The 9,969-nt window shown below is 46.2% G+C and overlaps 1 long non-coding RNA gene across 1 annotated transcript; it reads left to right on the top strand.

The window, feature by feature from the left end:
- Window positions 1-2,578: 2,578 nt before the first annotated feature.
- On the top strand, window positions 2,579-3,990 carry LOC104867092. The gene is made up of 3 exons (XR_781674.2): window positions 2,579-2,704; window positions 2,877-3,107; window positions 3,844-3,990. It is a non-coding gene; the product is annotated as an uncharacterized LOC104867092 (long non-coding RNA).
- Window positions 3,991-9,969: the final 5,979 nt, after the last annotated feature.

Raw genomic sequence — 9,969 nt, forward strand, 5'->3', positions numbered from 1 at the left:
GAGCTCATGCTTGTCAAGCCGTCAACTGAGAAGCTACATAAATGATTATCTCTCCTGCTGAAACTTTTCACAGAACTACCTGCAAGGTGGGACTAAAGCTTCTACTTGTTTTCTTCTACATCTAGAGTGGCGTTGCACAAGAGGGAGGGGCCCAGGGCTGAAGAAGAAGCAATGGAAAAGAAGTATCGGGCATGACTGTGTTAGCATTCTGTAAAGAGTTATAAAATTTGATCCTATGTAAAAAAGCCATTCAATCTGAAATTCACGTGTGAGGTACGTTCAGTCAGTTACTGATCAAATCAAAACAATCAAGGTGTCTGTATTTTCACTTGCTAGGGACCCGATCCATTTCAAATCCTACTAGGTGGCTTATTTTCATTTTTAATTTTGTAATGCACCTCACTGTGGGCCAGGCACTGGGACGAGGGTGTGAAGTGCCCCTAAAATGCACCACAACCCTTCAAGGAAACACTACTGCCCCATTGACAGCGGGCAAGTTTTTCCTGATGTTCCCTGACTAGCAGGTGCACCCGCTGTGAGTCCAGCTGTTTACGCTCTGATTCACTCACCCTTGGCTCAGCGTTGTGTCTCAGGCAGCCACCCCGTGGGCACAGGTCACCTTCAGAGGCATGGACAAGATGAACCAGGCCCTGCCCTTTGTGAGCTTAAATCCTCTCTGGGAGTGGGCAGACAACAAACAGCTAAACACAGGCACCAGCAGGGCTGAGTTAGGCAGTGACAGATATACAAAGAAAGGAAATAACTCAGTCTGCTAGGGATAAGAGAAGACCAGAGCAGAGATTAGTTTTTGAGAGAATGCAGAGTCCGATTTTAGGGCCCAGGAGATGCTCCTTTGGCATCTAAAGGAAGAGGCCCTTCTGGCAACTGGTGGTAATACCAACACTCGTCATGGGTGAGGGTGATCAGAAAGTACAGTGAAGGTTTACGTTCTAAAAACGTGTCACAGGAAAAGGTACATTGCCATTAATCCTCATCAGAAATACTCCTTGCTTCAAACACACTTAACCTGTTTGTCTTGCCCTTTTCTGGAGCAGTTGATGGTTTGTACTGACAGAAGTCTCTGTCAGATAGAGATATGACGGCGTGTCCTCATCCCCGGATCTGGCACTGTGACTTTTGTGGCCCCTCCCCGAAGTCAGAAGGACCACGAGGCAGAAATGCTTTGCATCAGTTCAGGACATCAAGGCAGCCTCAGCAAGGCAACTAAAGGCACTCCCAAAAGAAGACTTTCAGAGCTGCTTCAAAAGTCGGCAAGAACAAGGACATAAATGTGCTTGAAGCCAGAGGGAGGATTTTAAGGGAGACTCATCTTGCATTGCAATTTTTTAAAAAAATGTAAACATTCACTGTAGGTTCTGATCACACCTTGTATTGAGTGCTGGTGTGTTCTTGTCACTAACACTTATCCTTTAAAATACATCAGCTTACTCATTCTCCCAAGAATCCTGTAGGGCATTGTTCCCGTTTCTCAGACAAGGATACAGGTTCCATAACCTTCCCAGAGTCCTGGGGCAACGAGGTGCAGAGTCAGGCCTCAGACGCAGACCCTGGCTCTCGGGTCTCCCCTCCTCTCCCCTCTGTCCCGCTTCTCTCTGGCGTAGACCAGGTGGGTCCGGCAGTGGGGAGTCCGGGGACAGGGTGTGGCAGGAGGGGTCCTTACCACACATTCTGCGGTACAGTCATTGGACTTGACTGAACACCAATTGTTAGAAAGGACAGCAAGCCGGGCCCGAATCCTGGGTGTGCCAGGGTTTGAGGTCAGGACGGAAGAGGAATCCTCAGAGGATGAGAACCACCTGTAGGCACCTTTGTCCTACCTACCTGCCAAAGACCAGAGACAGGAGAGCAGCTCTGGTTTCTTTGCTTCAGAAACTCATGCACTTAACCTCTGTGCCATCCTGTCTCCCCTAATTACATTAAATAAGCAAGTAAATAGGCTCATTAATTTTGAAATGGACTCCAGATGTGACGATCCTGAAGCTGCAAGGCTGTGTCAGTTATGTAAAAGCGGCTTTGAGGCTGGGGTCATGCTGTCAGCTCCTCCATCGGCCACCTCGCCTACCTGTCACACACAAATAGGAATTCAGGGAGTGATAGGAGCCTCCGTTGCATTTTAATACTTTTGCTCCTAGGATGTCTGTTTTTGGGCTAAGACTTGGGCTTCAGCCTCCTCTGAGTCGTGTGACATCTGTGCTGGGGTTGTTTCAAAAGCCAAGAAGTTGCCTCATCAGCTGAGAATTGAATTCTGTATACGCACAGGGGAGCCTTAGTCAAAATAGAAATAAAAGTCGTGTTTACGTACACGCTGACATGAGACCCTTCATTGAGTTACTGAGCCTGCCAGCGTTTATCCCCCGTTCACACTCCAGTATGCACTGTGCTAGAAGCTGGCAATAAAAATAAGACACAGCCCCTGGTTAGGAGGACCTTTCAAGAGTTGGGTCAGAAAGCAAGATGCCGCAGAGTAAATAAAGCGGTGGTGGTGACATCACAAAGCTCTGTGTCCCCCCGGTGAGTGGAAGCCACCTGTGCCAGTGTTTGTGTGTGTGCGTGAATCCGCTTTCTGTTTCTAAAACAAAATACCTATGACTGGGAACTGTATAAACACACAGGGTTTAGTTAGCTCATAGTTTGAAAGGCTGAAGGCCCAAGACCAGGTGGTCTCATGTACTCAACCACTGAGGTAGGCAGGGAAGTGAGCGGGGAAATGGTCACAGGCAGAACCGTCCAAGTGTGTGGGTTGGTCTCAGGCTGCAGCAACTCACTCGTAGGAAAAAGTATCAGTCCTTCCCAAGAGCAGCGCCCTGAATGATCTGATTCTTTTTTTTTTTTTTGGTACCGGGAATTGAACTCAGGGACCCATGTTTGCCAGGCAGTTGCCACATCACTGAGCTGCATTCTCGGCCCTTGAATGGTCTGATTCTTAAAAGTTCTACCACATCAACACTACCACACCAAGGACCGAGCCTTCCACACAAAGACCTTTCGGGAACAAACCGTATTCCAACCATGGCAGCGTGTGGTACCTAAGTGGGTGGGAGACAGGAAGAGCCGTAGCAGACAAAGCAGACACGGAGCCTGGAAAGGTAAGTTGAGCACGACCAGCCTTCCACCACCGACTCTCCTTCCTTCCACCCACCCACCCATCATCCACCCGCCGTCCATCCATTCCTTTGTTAATGCTCCCATTCACTTACCAGCTGCGCTAGCCTCAGACCTGTGTTTGTTGCTGTGGATACAGCGGTGAGTACAAATGGGCACAATCCCTGCCCACACGGAGCATTTAGCTTACTGAAGGGACACTGGGCGCTGTGCATTTTCCTTTACAAACTGTGATAAGTTGATCAAATCTGGATATGAAAAGACACTCTGGAGTCGCATGAAGAGCGCACTTGAGAAGTGATAAAATGGGGGTGAGCTCTTAATCAGGAGCCTGGGGCGGTGGCCTCAGAGCGGGACGGTAAGGAGTTCAGTGAGGGCAACGTAACTGAGCACGCAAGCCCCTGGCCATTGGAGGCTGCTCCACTCATTCACTTAGGAAATGTTTCATAAGAAGCTGGGTAGGTAGCAGTTAAGAGCGAGTGCTTTGATGCTACATCTGGGCCTGCCCCTGGCTGCCTGGGCAACTCTGGGAATGCTCTTTCATGCCTGTATCTGGATAGCCTCAACTCTATGGCCCTCGATAAGTACTGGCTGGGACAGTGGCCCCCAAATTCACACCTACCTGGTACCTATGAATGTCCCCTTGGAAGTAGCATCTTCCCAGATGTGATTGGTGAACGTGAAGTCACACTGATTAGCCTGACTTCCACTTCATCCAAGGTTTGGCGCCCCTGTCAGAAAACAGAGACACGAAGGACACCGTGTGACACTGGAGCGGAGACCGGAGGAGCGACGCTGTGTGAGCTGAGAGCTGTGAAGGACCCCCACCAGCCATCAGAAGCTGAAGAGTAGGGAAGGTTCTCTCGCACAGGTTTCTGAGAGAGCGCAGCTCTCCCAACACCTTGAGTTTGAACTTGTGGCCTCTGGCCTAGCTTCTGGACTTCAGAATCGTAGGGGAATAAATTCTGTTGATTTAAGCCACTCCATCTGTGGGCATTTGTTACATCAGCCATAGGAACATAGTACATGAAATTGTGTTGAGTATTAAATTTGTTACTGCATGCAAAGTGCTAAGAACAGTAGCTGTGCAGGGTGTGAACTCAGTAAAATGCAAGCCATGGCTATAATGTGCTTGCCACTCTTCCCTGTGCTCCCCTGTGTGGACTCACTTGGCCAAGAAAATATCGCACTGAACCAATTGTTAGCAATTACGTGTGGCTGGGTACTTGGGTAGATGAAACTGATGCGGGGTGATGTCCTTGTCAGGAGACCTTCTGGGGAACAGGGTGCATTTCCCCAGGGGTCCCATGATTTGATAATCTTCTCTTCACTCAATACACTTCTGTTCCCTGTAGGGCACAGGCCTCCCATTTCTTTGCTACATCTCCTGCTTCCTGCAGGAAAGCATCTCTTAGCTTGCTAGAGCGGCCTAAGAAAATACCGCAGATGGGCAGCACTTGATCTATTTTCTCACAATTATGGAGGCAACAAGTTCGAGATCAAGATATCAGCAGGCCTGACTTCTCTCAAAAGCAGGCCTCTCTCCTCGGCTGGATGTGCCTCCTTGCTGTGTCTTCCGGTGGCCTTCCACCTGTGTGACCCTTTCGTAGGTGTACAAATCTGATTGATGAGGGCTCACCCTACTGGACTCACTTAAATCACTTTCAAGGGCCAAACGATATCACAGTCTTGAGATCCTGGGGATCAGGATTCCAGCACACGCATTTGGGAGGACGCAGTGTAACCCATCACATTCAAGTTGTCCAGGACAGGGAGACCCTGATGCTCAGTCACTGTCAGGCTGCACATGGCTCACTGTAGGAAGGCCTGATGGCTCTGGGTCAAGGAATTCAAGTCCTCTCCCTGGATTGGTAGGAAGTGGGCTGGGAACACAGCATGGGGCTCCAGTGTGGTTTCCGGTGGGGTGGCTTGGGGAGGGGCATCGGGACACTGCAGTCGGAGAGGACCTGGTCAGATGCTTGTCCTCACAGTCTGTTCCCACATCTGCACCCTCTCTAGACTGCTGTCTTCTGGAAGGCACAGACCCCTTGCCTCTGTTTGTCTTTGAATTCCTCAAAGCCTGGCACATAGTTAGAATATTTGTGGGACGAACAACTCACTTTGATGGCCTTTTCCCCATGCGAAAGTTACTTTCTGTGTAATGAAAGCATCTAGAAGCCTTGAGCCTCCTTCTGTCTGGATCTTAAAGGGGTCTGGTCTTTTCTTTGCCATTTTAATGTGTTTGACACTAGCAGACACAGGGGTAGTTTGTTGAAGGGTTACCACACCCTGAGCACAGTAGGAAGGTTTTGCAAGGTCTCCTGTAATTCTTAGATCATTCTAGAGGTGCAGTATCCACCTCTCAGAGCAGTGAACTCCTGGCCCTGTGTCTCACATCCAGTTAGGTAACTGCTGGGCCAGGTTGGGAAGCCATGTCTCTGGGTACGAATCAGAAATCCTTAACCACCTATAGTTCATGGCTTCACACACTGTCCTGCCCCAGCTTTGACAGTGCCTACTATCTTTCAGAACAGAGTTCTGAGGACAGTCATTCCTCCTAACTGTTTTGATTGAGTGTCCATGGAAAAACTGGAGGCTTGACTCATGAATGAACTGTAAGATAGACATCGTTAAGCCAACAGGACACTTGCTTTATGGGATCCACGCTTAGACCCCATTACACTAGAGAAGAAACTTCCACGAACCTGCCCTGTGGTCTTCATTTCTGTTTGTTTCAGCATTTGCTACTCTTTGGGGACTGGGCAGGGTATCTGGGTCCTCACATGAAGAAAAAAAAAAAATCCACACAGAAAATGGCTTTGTATTTTTCTTTGTCAATTAGACTTGAACTGTGAGATATTTCTTTTCCCCTCCATTCTTTTTCTTTTCTGCCTTCACTTTTTCAGCCATTTAAAAAATGGTCTTCACATTGCATGGTGAAACCCTGATGCGTCAAAGTGAGTTTGGAATTCAAGATCTAAACACAACGGGGTCACTTGAGGACAGTTTTAGCTTTGCTTTTGACTCCTTGGTTTTGTGGGTTTAAGTTAATGTTATTTGAAAGGTTTTGTATGTGTGTGGTTGAATATATACTATAACTTGTTCTTTTGTGACAACAAGATTTATACTGGCGGTGTCTCTCATACCACTGGAAACTGGAAGGAAACCTACAGTGCAAGCCTCTGAGAGTTTTAAAAAGACAGCAGCCATCGTGGGGCTCTGATGGCTGCAAGCTGCCCTCGAGCCCAGGGACAGGCCGAGCTCCCTCCTGGCTCGTGTGGGAAGGCAGCGAGCACACCGCCTGTCAGATATTTAGTCCATCACATATGCATTTGGAAGCATTCGCTGCCTTCTTAATTAAGATTTCTTCAGCAGGACTTCAGCGGGCACAGAAACTGATCTGATGGAATTGTGTTAAACACCAACTCGCTTCCCAAGTTTCTTTCTCACTGCTTTATTTTTTTCACTTAATAGGACTTGGCTGGGGAAGAGGAGGGATTTGAACAAAGTGCAGATGCTGGCATTCCATTTTGTGTATCATTTTGGCTCCAGTGGATGGCTCCCGGTACAAACGAGCCTGTGAGAGGTAGCTGTTTTACTCAAGGGCTAACAATACTGGGCTTTTATAAATCATAAATCCTCTTAACCTCAAACGGCTTGGAGCCACCAACTGTAATCTATAAGGTTTCAACTCACAGAGATTTTATTACTTCTTGGTGCCTTTCAGGCCGTTAGGCAAATATTTATACGAAGCTCTCAGCTATTAAGAGATTTAAAATCATTTTGTATGCAACAGAAGCTTCTAGACCACACCTTCTCAGTTAAAGATTTTGATACAGGTTTTGTGCTTTGCCTTTTGTTGGGTACTTTGTGTAATTTTCACAGCCATTTCATTGAATACCTTTGAGACAATTTGTGCTACATAAATCCTAGGTTCTCTCTCTCTCTCTCTCTCTCTCTCTCTCTCTGTCTTTCTCTCTCTCTCTCCGTCTCTTTCTCCTTCTTCTCTCTCTCTCTCTCCTTCTGCCTTTCTTTCATGGGAAAATGGCAAAGTAGACAAATTATCCTTGCATAATTCTTGCTTTTTCTGCACTCAATGTTTATTTTCTTAAAAGTAAATAGGACTCAGTGGCAATTATGACTTACTCTCTAGCAATTAGAATCCGTTAGCACTCTAGAAAACCTGAGAACCCAGGGAATTTACTAGAAGGATATAGGCGCTTATAGTACCAAGGAGAAGGCCAAATGTTTCACTCTGGTGGACAGGGGAATGTGAGCTTTTCTTGGAGCTACAGTGGGATGGGGAAGCTGGAGACCCCCACCTGTGCATCCCGGTTCACGCCATCGCTGTTTCTTCCATCGAGGCCCACATCTGTCCCAGAAGGTGGGGTCTCATTAGCCCAGACTGGTCGCGTGTTCCATCCTTGCCCTCAGGAAAATGAAGCTGGTATATCCAGACACACACACCCCCGCAGCCGTACCTGCAACAGGATATCTTTGCAAGGAAATAGGACACTGTTAAGGATATGAGGCAGCCAAGACCAAATGCCTACTCCCGGCCTAGTAACACGCTTAGGGAAATAAGCAAAATATTCCCTTTTCCTCTCAGACTTAATGCAGGAATTCCAAGAGTTTCAATAAATCTGTTTTCAAATTAATTTTCTACCTCAGTGAGAGGAATCTGATTATCTCAGATGCAATTTAATGAAACAGCGGTGAAACTTTGGCTTCAAAGTGGGGAGGGTCCTGGGAACAATACCCTCGATTCAGTTCCATACGCATGTAGGTTGGACAGTGGGGAAAAGAGAACAGCCTTGGGTTTCCTCAAAGTGCATTATAATGAATCTGGTGGCAGAGATCTGGGCTTCACGCTTTTATGTGGTCATTTATGATGAGCTATTTAACTTTTACAGCTTTATTCAATGCTCTATAGACGGGTTTACTTCATGTATAGAAACAGCTTTGTGGGATGGACACATTTGGCCATGCAGCCCGAAAGATGAGCAGAAATGTTTTGCAAATTTTCCAGTAAGCAGTTTTGGGGCAAATCCTGGTTCTCTGCTGACATTTTGAGGGGGTGAGGTGGGGGTGATTCTCTTCAGTAGAACTGGGCAGTTTGTGATTATGAAGGAAGAGAGAGGGCTGGAGAGAAGCAGAGGAGGCGCATGTGTGACATTTTCATTTCTTTTTGATGTAAAAGTAAAATAAGAAACAAATTTCGCAGACTTCTCCTTTGGATGAAAATGAGCTTTCCAGTAGGAAACCCTATAGGCTAGGAACCCCCTCAAAAAACATGCGGCTGTTTTAGATATATTGAATAAAATTAGAAATAATGTTTTGTAGTGTTTTTATTTCACCCTTAAAATAAAACTATATGATGGGTAAAAAAAAAAAAAACAAAAAACGACTACCACTGTTCTAAGTCTTGTCTTAAGCATTTCAGATGCGATATCTTCATCTAATCTTTATAAGACTATGAGTAGTAATTTTAATTCCATTTTATAAATAAAGGAACTGAGGCTTAGATAAGTTTCTCACACACCTGCCTCTAAAAGCAATCTATTTATTACTCTGTCACAAAGGCCTTCCTACCTGATAGTCTGATGTGTTGGTCATTCAAGTTATCAGCTGATCTCAGAGACATAGTTTTCTTATTTTTCCACAGATGACATAACTCTTCAGGGCAAGCATTGGGTTAATAGTCACAGTAGGTATTTATTGGCACTTTGAAATTGTCTTTCTGCTTTTGTCTTATTTCAGGTCTTTATGATCACAGAAAAGAGTACTTATCTCCACATTCTTGTTTCTGTTTTCCTAACTTTCCTGGGAAATCAAACTTTGCCCCAGTTTACATGATTAAATTGGACTTCTCTCTGCAAAGAAAAAAAAATCCTTTCTCCTAGCTATTTGGAAACCAAAGCCTCATGCGAAGGATTCCTAAGTCCTTGTCCAATTTTAATCAAGAATCCAAATTATGTGTTTCTTCTCTGGGTTGTTCATATTGCAGTGAACAATTCAGCTAAAATTCCAGTCCTTTGTCTTAGGTGATTTGTCACTGTGTAGCATCCCATGTGTCAGTATGACATAACTTTAGTTCCATCATTGATGGAGGACTTACAGTATGTCAGAGGCTGGGCCAGGGACTTAGTGTGTCTTCACATCTCGTTTACTTGTAACTACAGCTCTAGTTGTAAATATTATCCTGCCATTTTTGCACACGAGGGGGCTGCACTCCGAATGTTTCAAAGGCACACTTGGATTTCAAGCTTAGGTCTTGGTCTCTGATCTCCAGTGACCTTTTCTCTTCTCCATGTAGACCTGAGCGAGGTTGAGAAAGGCCCCCGGGGATGTGCCAGCTCTGCTCATAGGAGAAGTTTCCCAAAGTGTTATGACATCTCAGTGGGAAAGACACTGCGGAGAGAAACTTCAGGTGGTGTTGATTTCCTGGGCTTTGATTTATCAATTAGAAATTCTCCCATGAGCTTTTCCTACTCCATGCCCCCCGTTTCCTTCCTAGAGAGCCTGAAAATCCTCTCGGTGATTTCAGCCCCTAAGGTGAAGTTCAAATAATGTCCCAGGAACACTCAGGACCCGAACTTGGCATGGCTCTTGGTCACTGTGCCACTTGGCGTGTGGCGTGTGTGGTCACGTGTTTGTGTGTGTTTAGTTGGAGGAATGCAGGCTAGCGCACGGGCAGGAAGAGAGATGTCTTCCTGTTGAGTGGTGTAATCCCAAGTTGTGTCTGAGTGGGTATGAATACAACCTGTGTGAATAAGGGGGGATTATGCAGTTTCATTATCACGTCTGTATGTGGTCTGTGTGTGTGCAAATGCAGAAGTGAGCACA

This window comes from Fukomys damarensis, unplaced genomic scaffold (genome assembly GCF_012274545.1).
Source record: "Fukomys damarensis isolate Sample0158 unplaced genomic scaffold, DMR_v1.0_HiC HiC_scaffold_15, whole genome shotgun sequence".
In the NCBI taxonomy this organism is placed as follows: domain Eukaryota; kingdom Metazoa; phylum Chordata; class Mammalia; order Rodentia; family Bathyergidae; genus Fukomys; species Fukomys damarensis.